Below are 15,461 nucleotides of genomic sequence, written 5' to 3'. Positions count from 1 at the left end.
ATAGAGTCCATAATACTGTTCTATACATCTGTGTCTCTTTTGCTGTCTCACATACAGGGTTATCTTTACCGATTTACTAAATTCCATATATATGTGTTAGTATACTGTATTGGTGTTTTTCTTTCTGGCTTACTTCACTCTGTATAATAGGCTCCAGTTTCATCTACCTCATTAGAACTGATTCGAATGTATTCTTTTTAATGGCTGAGTAATATTCCATTGTGTATATGTACCACAGCTTCCTTATCCATTCATCTGCTGATGGGCATCTAGGCTGCTTCCATGTCCTGGCTATTAAGGAGCTTTTAAAAAGCCACTAGAGGGCAAGATAGCAGTGGACTTGCCTAGTAAGGAAACCCAAACTTAACAAATACTGCTGAGCACACCAGCCAGGGTCACCCCTTGCTGGGATATGCAATTTGGGATAGATTAAGTAAATGGGTGCCCGAGCAAAGACCGTGTTTTTCCCTGAGTCTAAGTCACAAGTCTCCATGTCTGAGAGCAATATCAAATCACTTTACCAAAGCCAAGTACTATTCCTCCAACTGAACATGAAGCCCTCTGCGTGAAACCAGCCCATTCAAAGGGATATCCAAATCATCTAGGTATTATTTCAGATACTTCTGAACCTGGCATGTGTTCTAAACCAGAACTTTTAAAGGGCAGACACACATTCCTCAGTCTTCTTCTCTCCTTTTAAAAGCCATGTTCATCCATATTTCCACGTAAGACCAATTTGTATTGCCCCATTACTTTTCAGACTATGAAGTCATTTTTTTCCCTCAGAAACGCACTGTAAAGTATGTTGATCTCAGCATCCTTATACATCTCCATTTGCCAAAATGGGGGTTGGGAGGAGGAAAACAAGTATTATATGATACACACACAAATTAATCTTCTTCTAGAACTGCAGCAAACAGCACTGATTTGTGTGAAATTTGAGTTTATTTCTGAACGTGAAAAATGAATAAAGAAAAAACCCACTGTGATTTCTGGCACTCTTCTGCAATTTTAGAAAGTTACTACATGTGGTATTAAAATCTGCATCTGGCTGTCAGTGAAGCTAAGAATAAATGATTGAATATTTTCTAGTATGAAAAGAAATAATCAAGATGTGTATCCTTTTACACAACGGCTCTTTTACAACTAGATTTTCCTTTCTCCACATCCAACCCATATTTGCTTCCGTATTTTGCTTTCCTATTATTAGGACTGCATCCAACCCACAACTGTGGCCTTTCTCTGAACATCTGCAATCCACAGGGGGAAGAGAATAATATGTGGGGGTCTTGCAGGGATAGACCCGGCGGTTCTTCAAACAGGTTGTGATAGCTCTCACAACCTCTGGGCTGAGGAAAGTTCAGTAGCAGGGAATCAGTTTGTTCAGGAGAACCCCACCTATGACCAAGGGGGAGAATGTCAAAGAGCCACCACACTTCATACCAGTCCTCCAATGTCTCTATGTCCTTGCTCCCCGAAAGCCTTGGGAGTCTAGGAATAAGCTTCACTCCTAAAGAATAAGCTCTATTCCTTAAGAATAAGCTCAGCTCCCTAGGACTAAACTCTGTGTTTAAATACTGTAGTTAAGAGAAATGACCAGGCAAGGAAGTTAAGCTTAAGAAAGAAAAACTGTTCTGGTGGCAGGAGGTGGTTAAGAGCAGCCTGACTTTCCTGGGCTTTGCAGAGCCCCCTGGTGGGTCCTGGCCAGAGCCTCTGGAGATGAATGAGGTCATGGAATCAAGGGTCACTTCAGGGACCAAACTGCCTTATATGCCTTGAGCAGAGGTGGGCACAGCCTTTCTTCCCTGCTCCCATTCTGAAAGTCCTTAGACTGGGAACCAGCAAACAATGTATCATTTTGCCCATTTTGTCCTAGATTCACTCCCTGCCCCTTCTCCTTGGACATCTTTGCAGCCTTCCCACCCCTCTCTCTATACACACAACCATCCCCCAGAGCTGCCCTGCAGAGTAAAGCCAAGCTGTGTCTCACACACAAGGGGTTGAAAGCCAGGCTGCACTTGGTTCTCTGGCCACACACCCTGATGATGGACGGTGTCTGCCATAGAAAAGGAGGCCTTTTTCCACTTTGCACCAAAGCACCATCCTGTAACCACGTCTGGCAGCCCAGGGGCAGCATCTGCCCAGAGAGCACCTCACTTTCTCCTCTGCAGGACTAAGGCTAGCTCTGTTCCCTGCCCCTTTATGTCAGCATTAAGAACTAAAAAGACTGGTCTTCCCTCAAAACAAAACCTTTTTGTGTTCTCTTTGATAAAAATATTTTTCATTTTAAGGCACAGTATTACATTAGTACATCTTTTCCTGTGGATAGGGTTCATCTTTAAGTCAAATAGAGCTGTTTTAATTGAAATAAACAAATAATGAGTTTTGAACAGTGCCTGGCACGTGGTAACCACCTACTAAATATATGAGATGTTGTTACTCTTACCTTGTAAAGTGCCATTCAATGCTGGTGTTACCTAGCATTTCCAATACTTCCAGTAATGATGTGAGAGAAATCTACCTAGAGGAATCAAGAGAACTAAGTCTTTGCTGTCTCCGATCTTTATCAGGCAAAAGACTGCTGGAACTGGAAAACTGTATGGCAGTGACAAAATGTATTTAACTTTAAGCCATACATATGAAAACCAAAGAAGGGGGATAGCTTTACATGAAAATTCAATGAGTTGACACAGATAAAAGCCCCTAGCATAACACAGCAGGAGCTCAGTTAACTTTTATTTTTTAAAAAAACTTAAGGAAAGGAGGCAGAAAAATTCTAAAGCAGTCCTAAACTAAAAAAGGACATTGGCCAGCCAGTTATGCCCAGAGGGAATATGCTGCTGCTAAGTCGTTTCAGTCGTGTCCGACTCTGTGCGACCCCATAGATGGCAGCCCACCAGGCTCCCCCGTGCCTGGGATTCTCCCGGCAAGAATACTGGAGTGGGTTGCCATTTCCTACTCCAATGCACGAAAGTGAAAAGTGAAAGTAAAGTCGCTCAGTCGTGTCCGACTCTTCGCGACCCCATGGACTGCAGCCCACCAGGCTCCTCTGTCCATGGGATTTTCCAGGCAAGAGTACTGGAGTGGGGTGCCATTGCCTTCTCCAGAGGGCATATACCCTAACACAGTTAGTAACACAGTTACTGCAGTCAACCACCAAGTGCTCTGTGTTCCCTTTGTGGGAGGGATGAGGCAGAGATAAACTTCACACTGTTCTTCCTCTGGCAGCCACGCACTATTGGGATGCGTATGTTGAGCTTGTCACAATTCTATTCACTGGGCACGGTCACCCCTCTTTCATAAAAGGGAAGTAAGAACAACAAATATGAACAATGTGTTGAGGGAGAACATAATAACCCAAAAGAAGATTAAAATAAAATGGGAATCTTACACCACCAACTACTTATAAAATTCATCTGTACAGAATCACTCATCACTGATGTTTGAACAGCTGAAGGTGTCCTTGCGTAACATTTTCCTTTGCTCATCTACAGAAAAGAAAAAGGCGGGAGACTTCTCAACGCCAGTGTTGCCGGCACCCCTGGGTTTGTATTTCAGTGTTACTGAAGGTGTAAGACCCTGCTATCCTGGCAGCTAGAGACACTTTTAGATCCCAGGTTAGGCCAACAGGAGGCTTCTATAGTTTGTTTTATAAAATGAAATGATTATTCCTGAGCGTCGTGGGTAGGTGGAGGCTGGGACACTGAAGAAAAGTGTGCTTATTTCTGATTTTTGCTTCAACAGTTGGCAGGCAAATCTTTAGCATCTGCTGCCAACACCTCAGGGCTGAGGCCAGGAAGCCACCTCTCCGTATTCTCCATGTGACCCTCTCTGGTCACCTCACCTCCACCTGCTTGTCACTCCTTCAACTAGTCACCTGAGCCATTCCTTTCAGAATCTTAGATAGGCTGAGCTCCTTAAATAGCTTTCCTCCTCAGCTGCCTAAATGAAGCCTCCCACACGGTGTGTGTTTGCTTTAGGGGCAGACATTCAGTCTCAGGTGTGATCTGCCAAACACAGCTCAGCTTCCAGAGTGAGGGTGGCCGTGTCTGGTCTGCCCTGATGGCACAGAGCCACACGGGGCTTAGCTGTTTGTCTGTCTCATCAACCAGGTGACGTGTCTCTTATCACCTTCACAGCACTCTTACGTGTTTCTGAAAACCGTGAATAAGTGTAATATCCGTGTTAAGTTCAATCGCGCAGCTGTTTGTCCTTATAGGATTCTGGGTTTCAGTCACTGAGGTTGGCACTGCTTGGGGATATCTTCTGCTTCCTAGTTCCCACTTCACATCCCTCCGTTAGCTCCTCCTGAGCTTGGTGGTGGCTCTCTACCAATTATTCACGCAGAGAGCTAGATTTTCAAGTGATGCTCCCACCAAGCTGGACTGCCCCCTTCAGCCACAGGGCAGGTTTCACCCTCCTCCACCCCCACTTTACACTGAGATACTCTTAAAATTTTCAAATCAAAAAGAGCAAACATACTAATTGTTTCATCTTGTGGTTTTGGCAAAATTAACCAACCATACTGGAATCACTTTATACAACGGTGTCCTTCTATACAAACTGTTATATAAATGCTAAAACACAAGGAGGGCACTGCTTGGTTTCTGGGTGCTTTTTCCATGGTGAAAATTTTGATTTTCAGAAGAAAATGATAGATACCTACTGTGTCTTGTAACTATGTTGCCTTCAAAACTATCATTTTGTTTTCAGCTATTTCCCTCCAATTGCTAGCTTCCAGCCAGATTGTCATCTGTGCGTCAAACAGTAGAACACTCCCCTGCCTGTGTGCCTGTGCACAAATCAAATTAATCTGCCTTCCAAGCTGCAGAGAATGAAACCATCATTGCAGGCGCGCGGCCCACTGCTGTTGCCCCAGCGCTGGTGACGGTGTTCCATCACAGGCAGCCAGCATCAGGAACATATCTGCAGGGTACCCCTCATCCGGTGCGTTGTGAAGAGATCAGATACAATGAACAGGCTGCCACTGAGTGCCTGCAGCCTGCAGGTCAGAAACACATTTGGCGAAATAGACAAGTTCTCCGTGTCTGCGTTGGTTCACCGTTTACCTGGACTGCTTACGATTGGATTTCCGCGGCAAGCGTTAATAGAGCGATGGAAAGCATTAGCAGAACCCTTAAGTAATCTATGCAGCAAGTTTTTCAACCCAAGCGTTTTTAAAGAGCCTGTGTCCCTTACAGACACAACAAGGGGCACTTTCTGTGAGGATGTCAGTGGTCTCACACAGGAAGAGGGCAGGGTTCTAGGACACAGAAATAGACAAATGAATGCAGCTGGATTAAATGAAGGTGAGCTGGGTCACTCTTTAGTTTGCCAATCACAGTATAACTTTCCCCATCTATTGGAATAATCAGTCAGCTAAGAAGAGTCTAAAAACAAATGAGCCCTGGGAGTACGGTTAAGGATCCCCTTGTAGCATCTGGCAGCTCTCAGACCCCTGAGTGGCTTCCTTGCTGATCCTGACTGCGGCAGGCAGCTTCCAACTGATGGAGAGGTGGCTGCAGAAGGTGAGAGACAGCTGTGAGAGCTGAGCGCTAAGGGGCAAAACAGATCATCTAGTAGCTACTGGGGGAGGAAAAGGATGATGAAAGGGGCCTGGACACTGGAAACAGCTAGAATGTTGAACTAGAGTTGAAAACAGTTTTTAACTTTGGGCAAAGTTAACATTAATGAAAAAAATCTATGAAGAATTAAAGAGACATGGATACACCAAATGGCTTGTGTCTGAAGACACCTTCACTTCTTAGGAATCTGCTTACTATTAGTAAAGAAGGTAAAGGAAAAAGAGGATCATCAACCTGGTCATGCTCAAGAAAGCGTTAAGAACCAGGCATCCTATAAAGTCCAGGCAAAAGCAGCACAAGAATGTTGTCAGCTGCTTTAATACGCTCACAGCATGACATAACCACCCTCTTCATATATGCCATCTTTGAGAACTAAACTCTCATCACATTTAATTGTGACACATTTTCTGTGTGTGAATCATACTGTACACTACAGATACGGCTTCAGACCAACAGCTTTTGGTAGCTGAGCCTGTAATCTTCTTGGCAAATCAAATCCTGTCTGCCTCCCTCTCTCCCTAACTCTCCTTCCTCTTCTTTCTTTTTCTCTTCTCCTTCTTCCTCCTCCTCCTCTTTCTTCTCTCTCCCTGCCCCCCTTTCCCTCTCTCTCTCTCTCTCTCTCACACACACACACAAACCACACACACACAGATCTGACTGTCTGAATGTAGTAACCACAAAGCAGAATAACATTTCCATCTCTCAGGAAAAAAATAAGAGGAAAACTTCTAGGAGGTACAAGAGTAGGCAGCAGTAAATTAGCCTTAAAATTTGTCACAAAACACAAACTTCTATACAACAGAAGGTTTCTACACAGTCCTCAAATATGTCCAAATGGACAACAATTAAAAAAGCAGCAACGTGGGTTTCAACAACCAGTCATTTTTGTTATCAAAAGATCCACCTGGGCAAACTTCTCTGCTCTGCAACCATAAAGGTATAAATAAGAAGAAAATGAAATTCTTGGCTTATGTTTTAAACACTAGACTAATTTTGAGCATCAGAATAGGGGAAAAAAAAATCTTTAAGTGCAAAATCAGGTAGCTATTAAGCAGCAACAACAGAAAACTCAGATGCAAAATCAGCTAGCTATTAAAACAAACAAACAGCCCAGATTACATTCTGTGAAAGGAGATGTCCCACAAAATAATAAGAGTACATGGCTGCTGAACCGGCCACAGGAAGGGACACTATCAGTCTGTTTGTGTTATCAGACCACCAGCTCTGGTGGCAGACAAAACAGGTGAATCCCAGCTTTGTCACTTATTAGCTGTGTGATCGGAGAAGGCAATGGCACCCCACTCCAGTACTCTTGCCTGGAAAATCCCATGGACGGAGGAGCCTGGTAGGCTGTAGTCCATGGGGTCGCTAAGAGTCAGACATGACTGAGCGACTTCACTTTCACTTTTCCTGTTCATGCACTGGAGAAGGAAATGGCACCCCACTCCAGTATTCTTGCCTGGAGAACCCCAGGGATGGCGGAGCCTGGTGGGCTGCCGTCTATGGGGTCGCACAGAGTCGGACACAACTGAAGCGACTTAGCAGTAGCAGTAGCAGTAGCAGCTGTGTGATACTGAGCAGGTTTCTTCACAACACTCACTTTTTTTGGGGGGAGGGATACAAAATAGGGATGCATTAGAACACCAAGTGATGGGGTGGCTAGAAGGAATTATATGAGATGCCCTCTGAGACCTGCTCAGCCAAGTGCTTGCCGGGCAAATGACCCTTAATAAGCAGGAGCTCTTTATTAGCTAGCTGAGCAAGGGCTTGAGAACACCAATAGTGTTCCCTGAAAGACATGCAAGACGGGGATGTAAAGGGCATGCCGAAGGGAGAGAGGGAAGCCCACCAAGAGGAAATGCCTCCACATCAGACCAAAACAGCTACAATAAAAGAGAACAGAGAGATGGCTGCCGGAATGTTCAAGCCTCAAAGGTTAGGCGATGATAAAATGTATAAATTGCCTTTTTTCTATTACATGCTTTTCGTTTTGTTTTTCCTGCAATGAAATATATGTCTAGCTTTCAGCATGGAGCAGAATCAAAGGGTATCAAGTGTTTTCTTTAATACAAATATCAGAAATGGCACGTGTGAAAGGCTTCCTGAGGCAGTGGGGCTGGGGGGTGGGGCCAGGAGGAATGATCCGGGGCCTCAGCTGTCACTCAAAAAGTGGCAGCAGCCAGTGGAGCCCTGGCCAGGCTAGACACATTCTCTCCAAAGCCAGGAATATCTTCCTCTTCCCATAACGACACAGCACTAATCTAATCTGGTCAGTTTACTGGTGTAGAAGGACTTGCTGGGTTGCAGGCTGACCTACAGCACATACATACTCTGTGGGTCTGGTCAAACCCATTACCCTCTCCAGGCCTCTGCCTCATCTGCGAAAAGGGAAGATACACTGCTTATATTTCGTTATCGCCATCAAGTGAGGTGTATGCGAAACTATAAAGCTGCAAAAGAATGGAAAGAATTCTATTACTAGAAATAACCACCTATTTGGAAAACTTTTCTTAATGTATTAACATGCTATTACACCTACAGCAGATGCTTAAAAAAAAAAAGTTCTAGAGCTGAAATGAGATGCTGACAAAGGACTGAATAACTTAGGACATGTTTGGAAATGATTAAACCCTTAAATTATTATATAGGTAAGCAAAATGATTCTTCGGGACATTGTAACACTGCATGCTAATCAGCCTCAGGAGAAGCAATAACTGTCAACAGCTCATGGCAGAGAGCCAACTGTCTGCTGGGTAAGTCGATGACAAAAGAAACTGAATTAGCTTTTCAGAGGAGCCACAACACTGAGCCCCAATGTCATGAATTCTGATAGCAGTGGAGTCTGAACATGGCCCCTCCCTGCAGAGTTTTGTTCCTTTCTTCCCTCTGAATTAGATGAAAATGAATGCAATTTACAATTGGTTTATAACTGCCTGACAGTATTCATTGAAAAACTATCATCAAATATATGCAGACTCGGGCACTGCAGCTAAGACAGAGAATTAAACGTTTGACAAAAATTTTTACAAATTACATGAAATATCCACATTTAGGAGCTACTATGCTTTGTGGCATGAAACAGCCTTGTTGGATATGATCATGTGTATTTTACAAATAACAGTCCTGCCTGAATATTCAACTATGCGAGTTCATCCTCTGCTGAACAAGTAGTTTAATATACTGTTATAATAAACTTGGTAATGAATCAAGAGAAGAAGATTGAGCACAGGGTAACTCCGTAACTGGCTTATAAAGCAGGAAACAAAACAGAAAAGAACCTTAACAAATAACCCCACAACCAAACGAAACCAATCCAGTGAGACTCCGAGACTCTGAACAGCCCCCGCTTCACCACCAGGGCTTCCCCGGTAGCTCAGCTGGTGAGACTCCGCCTGCAATGCAGGAGACCCCAGTTCGATTCCTGGGTCGGGAAGATTCACTGGAGAAGGGATAGGCTACCCATTCCAGTATACTTAGGCTTCCCTGGTGGATCAGATGGTAAAGAATCCGCCTACAATGCAGGAGACCTGGGTTCGATCCCAACCCACTCCAGTATTCTTGCCTTGAGAATCTCCACATACAGAGGAGCCTGGCGGGCTACAGTCAGTGGGGTCACAAAGAGTCGAACAGGACTGAGCGACTAAGCACAGCACACAGCACTCCACCTCCAGGCAAGAACCGACCCCTCCACACCCACACACACGGTCTGAACCAAAGAAGAGATGAATGACTTCATGGCTACATAAAACACAAATGCACTAGCCACTGTATACAAGGTTTCTGTTTGTTTGGTTTTCATTTTCCTATAATGCTGTTAAGCAGGAAGGTAAAATTCAATGTTACCTTGGAAGTTGAGAGGTGACACCTCTGCAAAACATAAGCCAGATGAAGCAAGTTCCTGAGTAGTGTTGACATGTACTTCCCATGTAAAAATAAAATAATCAGAAACCAACACAATATTGTAAAGCAACTGTCCCTCAATTACGAATAAATTTAAAAAATAAAATCATAACATCAGGACAAATGTGACATGTATTCCACAGCATCATAACAACATGAAATGTGACTACAAAATAAAACTGCATGATTTCTATAAGCCACTGCAGCGCTATTACTTTGCAGTCACACTATGCAGACTTTCAGTTACTGACTGAAGCTCAGTAACACTGGGTACCTAAATTCCACACCACTAGTGACAGTGACCAGACCTGACAGGTATAATTAAAGAGCCATGAGTTCAATCACAAATTCTATTTGTAAAACTGGGCTACACTTCAAGACTGATTCTTTAAGATCCAGTTAATTTTGAAAATAAAGTGCTCCCTAATTCATGTGTTCTACTACCAAAATGTAGACTTCATTTCATATAATAGTATAGTTTAACACCTAATGTGAACTTTCAACAATCGATCTATTTTCTTTCTGATCAAATCCTTTAGTCTTGGTTCATGAACTAATAATGCTTTTTTTGAAAAAATTATCTATCCATCCATCTGTCCATCATCCATCTTTGGCTACGCTGGGTCTCCATTGCTGCACACAGGCTTTCTCTGGTTCTGGTGAGCAGGGGCCACTCTCCTTGTGGTGCTTGGGCCTCTCCTGTTGTGGAGCAGGGGCTCTGGGCACACAGGCTTCAGTAGTTGCACTGCACAGGCTTAGTTGCTCTGCAGCACGTGGGATCTTCCCAGACCAAGGATTACACCTGTGTCCCCTGTATTGGCAGGTGGATTGTTAACCACTGTACCTTCAGGGAAGCCCACTAATGATGCTTTTGAAAAGCTCTAAATAAGTCTTAAATCTAGAAAACAAGTATTGTTTCCTTCTGCCCAGCTATTTGAACCCAAAATTGTGTGAAAAGAGCACCAAAGTAAATTCACTCACAAGCCAGTCAGCAACATTTCCCTACAGTTGGCTATTCTGTGTGCTGATTTGCTTCAGCATCAGTATGGGAGTGTATCTATCCCCAAATGCCCTCTCGCGAAGCCCTTGGTGCTCCACGAAAAGGGTTTAGCCTGCAAGATACACTATTAATAGTCTACAGAATTATTTCCTATTCAGCAAATATACTTCTAAGGATGAGAAAGAGAATAATTTCAATCACTGAGTTTTCAAAATAAATCAAATTGATACAGTGCTGTCTTGACATCACATATAATCCACGTGAGACTATTCCATAGATAGTCACAAGCATGAGATTCATGAATGAGATGTGCTGGCATCTTAAAGTTAAGCAAAAGGCAGATATTAATTACTGATAGCTCCTTTTCTCAGGTTACTGATCAACTGTGTGTGTGATTATTACTTCAAAAATTTTAAGATATGGCTTCAAGTGAAAGAAGTTAATAAAACCTCCAGCATCTCTAAGTTAAAAAAAAAAAATCAGGCAGACTACTACCCTCATGCGGTCAACTCCATCCATGAGCTCCCCTATCAAAGTGAGGAGACAAACTCAGAGCTGCACTGCTCATCTCCTTGGCCATTTCTCCCCAGGCTGGGAAATCCCTGAGGGTAAGACCTGTCTTAGCCCATCGCTCCCCAGCACCGTGCTGAGCTCCTTGCTACTCCACAGGTGGGAGCCAGTGTCTGAAAGGACACCCTCTGTGTGACATTCAACACATTCTCAATGTCTCCTCTCCAAGTCTACCCTTCCAACTACCTTCTCTCCTGCTGATCAAGCACAGTAACTCAAAATGCTGTTTTGAGGTCCTTCAATATCTAAATATCTTACAGATGCAAAATATATACTAAATGTTCCACTTTTTTAAAAAGGTGAATATCCATCCTCCAAACTCCAGAGGTGGCTCCCTCCAAGGCTGCCCTTGACGCAGCTGGACTATAAGTTCAGTTCCCTCTGGGACATATGGGTCTGAATCCTCTACCTACCAAGAGAACAAACCAAGAAGCAATTGTTTGACAAAATTCACCTCACTGGACACACTCAGGAGGAAGACTGGGAAGAGGAAGAAAGATTATGAATGAAGATATTCTGCAAGAGCAATGACCGTGGGCATGTTATCACCTATGGATATTTGAAATACTTCTACCAAGCCCAACCAGTCCAACTAGTGAGTGTCATTAACATTCAAAAATGAATTCAGGGAAAAACTAGCATCAGTTTCTAACCCAAACTCACCTGGCACCTGGCAAAGTCACAGCACAGGGCTCACAGCCCCCTAGCCACTCTCCTCCCAACACCCCCCCCAACCAAGTTCCAAGCCTCACAGCAGCAGACTCCCAGTTCTGCTGGCCTCCCTGGTTCCCTGGTCCCAGAGCCTGGATGAGAGTGCAAGACAGATTTTCTGGTTCTGCATCCCAATTAATTTAAGACTATAGACATCCCTGCGGATCTCAGTTTGGAATCTATAAGTTTTAATCATAATGACATTAGAGCAAGCCTTATAAATGAGTCCTTAAAAATCTACCACTGCATGAGGCCTCTATTTGTTGTTCAGAAGACTGATATATCCCTCAGGAGAAAACCACCAAAATAAATAAAGCTAAGCTTTTTGCTGGCATCTTCCTACCCACTATCAATAATGTTCACCCCAAGCCTCATTCATGCTACTTTGCTACCCCCCAACAACTGGCTCATTAACCTCACCAACAAACTCATTTTTTGCCCCCTCTGTCCGAAAACCACCACCAGCACCACCACCAGTCTTTCCTTCATCATCAAACCACCAAACTCTCAGGGACAAGAGTCCACCCACGGCTTCGATCCCAGGTCTTCTTTCACTTCTGCCTCTCGCGCTTTGGCAATTGCACTCAACTGCACAGTGGGTCTGCCCCTGCCCTCTCCTGCTAACTCTGACCGTGTCTTCTATGCCCTTGAAGTATGCTCCTCCCTGGACTTCTAAAGGGTTAATTCTTTTCTGGATCTCCTTCTGCCTCTGAAGTACAAAACTTTTGCTTGAGCCCAAAAGGCAGGATGCAAAGCAGATAAAAAGCAAACTCATAACGATACAAACTGTAACTTCATCCCCACGTGTTGGAGGAGACTAGATAACATTATCCAGGCAGCGTCTTTAATTCCTGAGGAAGTGATAATGATGTCTCCCAAGGCCAGAGCTTGTGTTCTTTGTCATGTGATAGGCTAAGCAGTCTGCCTGTGCAGTCACTTGGTAATTTTAGAGGCCATAAGATTTGTGAAGAGCAATGACTGGCAGGCTGCAGGTCTAGAAAGAGGCCCTGGCCACTCCCTTCAGAGCCAGGGCTCCCAAAGGGGCACACGTGGCCTGTGCAGCCAAGCCTCTCCTCCAGACCCCTGTCTTTCACACTCAGCACCTCTGGTGCCTCTGACCACTGGCCTCAGTTTGATTTCTTAGCCATTGCTTACGCCTCCCCTTCTCCTGGAGGGTACACACCCAGGCTGACCCCTGGAATGTGTGTGTCCCTGTCTTGATCTGGTCTCCAGGACACTTGCAAGACAGGAGGTGCTGAGGAAAGACAGAGTGATCGTGAGACTTACTGCTCTCCATAACAGCCTCAGATACTGACCACACGAGCCTGGCCTTGGAGCTCCCACCTACATGACTGTGACAGAACCCCAAGTCACAATCTTCTTCCTCCAAAAGCATCTGTAAGGCAGCAGAGAGGAACTTCAGATGTCCTCAGGAAGTCCAGCCCTGCACGCCTTCCTTCCTCACCCCATATATCGTGTCTTCCAATTCCCTGGCAGGAGCTCAGCTAACCCGTGGGGGTCAGGGTCCCAGGACAGAGCCTCAGCTGGGGAGCCAGGACCAGTCTGCCAGGGACAAGCAGTTGTCCAGAGCAGGGATTCTTCAGGAGCAGGGACTCAGCATCCATGACCTATGGAAAGTCAGTCCTGGCAGGAGTTCAGGGGGAAAGAGTGAAAGTTTTTCAGTGAAAACATAAAATACAGCACAGTAATACCTCTGAAAGGCAGAGCTATGTAGAATTTGAAACAAGCAGCTCTGCCCAGGCCCTGACAACGTGAAAGAATGGACTGTTTTTGGGGACTTCAGATATGGGCCCCTAGTTGGTTCTGGACACATACTCAATGTCCGAGAAAACTGTCTCCATCCTCCGGTTGGTTTTAGCGCCTTGCTCTTTTTTGGTGACATCTACAACTAGTTTTCTGAGTGTTAGTTTTTGCTTTTGTTTTTTTTTGCCTCAAACAATGACCACCAGAGCTATTCTGAGCATAACAGGCTCTTCTGAATACACTGCTCCCTGGCTAAATGAAAGTTCTAGTCAGCTATTTGACTTTGGGTTTTTGATTTCAGTGTCCAACAGAATTATACCTGTATCACCAAGGGAAAGCCAACATGGATGCATTCATATGGATTTTGAGTTTTGAAACCAGGGATCTTTTTTTCCTCTTAAAAAGAAGGAAAAGAAGTGACCTAGCTATATGTACAAAAAAAAAAAAAAAATTGCTATAAGTTAAATGCCTATCTTATTTATATTCACCCATCCATCTAACCAAAAATGTGCATTTTTCACTAGATGCTGAGTACTCTAATTAGAGCAGATGATATAGATATCAATAAAATGTGTTCTCTACCCTAACAAGGCTGAAAAACAATACAAACACTTATAGAGCCGCCCTATAAGATGTGCACGTGGATACACATCTTCAGGGTCTTTTCCAGTGAGTCGGCTCTTCCGACCCCAACGCTGGGAAAGACTGAGGGCAGGAGGAGAAGGGGCCAACAGAGGATGAGATGGTTGGATGGCATCACTGACACAACAGACATGAGTTTGAGCAAACTCCAAGAGACAGTGAAGGACAGGGAAGCCTGGCGTGCTGCAGTCCATGGGGCTGCAAGGAGTCGGACATGACTGAGCCGACTGAACAACAACAAATGCACATGTACTCCTGGAGTATTTAACCCTGTGGATTTCAGGGGAGGAGGGGTGGCAACTGGAGGACAGACTTCACAGGAGGTGACCACAACAAAACTGTGACATCTCAACTCAGAAGCCCACCTACGAACCAAAAAAAAAAAATCGCCTTATGACTCTGTGATGATGTTTCTGGTGGCCAGAGTGAGTCAGCCAGCAACTGTGGAATCTGCAGCATTCATGGTGACCAACAGGATCTCCTTCAGGGCTGGGACCACCTCCACCATCGCTAGGAAGGAGAAGAGAACTTGGCAGTGGTGAGCGAGCAAATGGCCAAAGACCTGAGACTTTTATCTTCCCTTATGATGGCTTCTCAGTTGTGTTGCAGGATAAAGAACCACAGACAGGCTTACATAGCATTTTTCTAGCAGCTTAGAAGTCTTGCGTACACAATACGCTTAGATTGTATGAACTGCACCAAACACTCTTAGTGGTTATTTAAGACCAAGGAAATGAGCAATAGGTACCACCAAAAGTAACAATAGTCTATTCAAATTATTTTTAATTATTTAGAAAGAAACACTCATTTTTAATTTATGTGAAGGAAAACTCTGAAGACATCCAGCTGCAGGTCAGACAGAAATAGCTGAGCCTCAGCACCTCTCCTTACTGACCATGAAGCTCCAGACTGAAGACTGTGACCCCAGGCGCTATTTGTCTGGCACCCCAAATCCTGTCATTATTGTGGGCGATTTCAACACACCTGGGGGTCAGATGGAACCTTAGTCTTTCAATTCTCTGACCTCATTAATTGTGAAGATTTCACTCCATTCACCACTCCCAAGGCCATTCTCTGGGTCTTATCATTTCTTTATGCCTGGAAACTCTAAATTTGAACTAATTTTATTACAAACTCCTGCTTTTGTTTAAGAAGCACATGTATAGAGAGTCTAAAAACAAAAAACAAAAAAAACAAAACCTCAAGTCCTTCTGCAAGGTTTAAAATGAAACAGAATCCTCAGCCCTGTCATTCCTTCAATATTGACTTTCCATCCTGGAGAAAACCAA

General features: G+C 44.2%; 1 protein-coding gene and 2 long non-coding RNA genes across 5 annotated transcripts in view; all 3 read right to left on the bottom strand.

Annotated features, from left to right (window-relative positions):
* Positions 1 to 15,461, bottom strand: part of PELI2 (pellino E3 ubiquitin protein ligase family member 2) — a 384,698-nt gene that overhangs the window by 79,475 nt on the left and 289,762 nt on the right. The gene's annotated exons all lie outside the window — the stretch shown is intronic.
* LOC145513376 (uncharacterized) overlaps positions 1 to 15,461 on the bottom strand; it is a 61,790-nt gene that overhangs the window by 8,227 nt on the left and 38,102 nt on the right. The gene's annotated exons all lie outside the window — the stretch shown is intronic.
* On the bottom strand, positions 116 to 5,759 carry LOC145513379 (uncharacterized). Its single transcript, XR_014059344.1, has 2 exons — positions 4,667 to 5,759; positions 116 to 2,869 (listed from the first exon to the last, which is right to left on the bottom strand). It is a non-coding gene; the product is annotated as an uncharacterized LOC145513379 (long non-coding RNA).

This window comes from Giraffa tippelskirchi, chromosome 7 (genome assembly GCF_054371585.1).
Source record: "Giraffa tippelskirchi isolate mGirTip1 chromosome 7, T2T-mGirTip1v1.2.pri, whole genome shotgun sequence".
Classification (NCBI taxonomy): domain Eukaryota; kingdom Metazoa; phylum Chordata; class Mammalia; order Artiodactyla; family Giraffidae; genus Giraffa; species Giraffa tippelskirchi.
The sequence above is the reverse complement of the archived record's forward strand: the minus strand, read 5'-3'. Positions and strand labels throughout refer to the sequence as shown.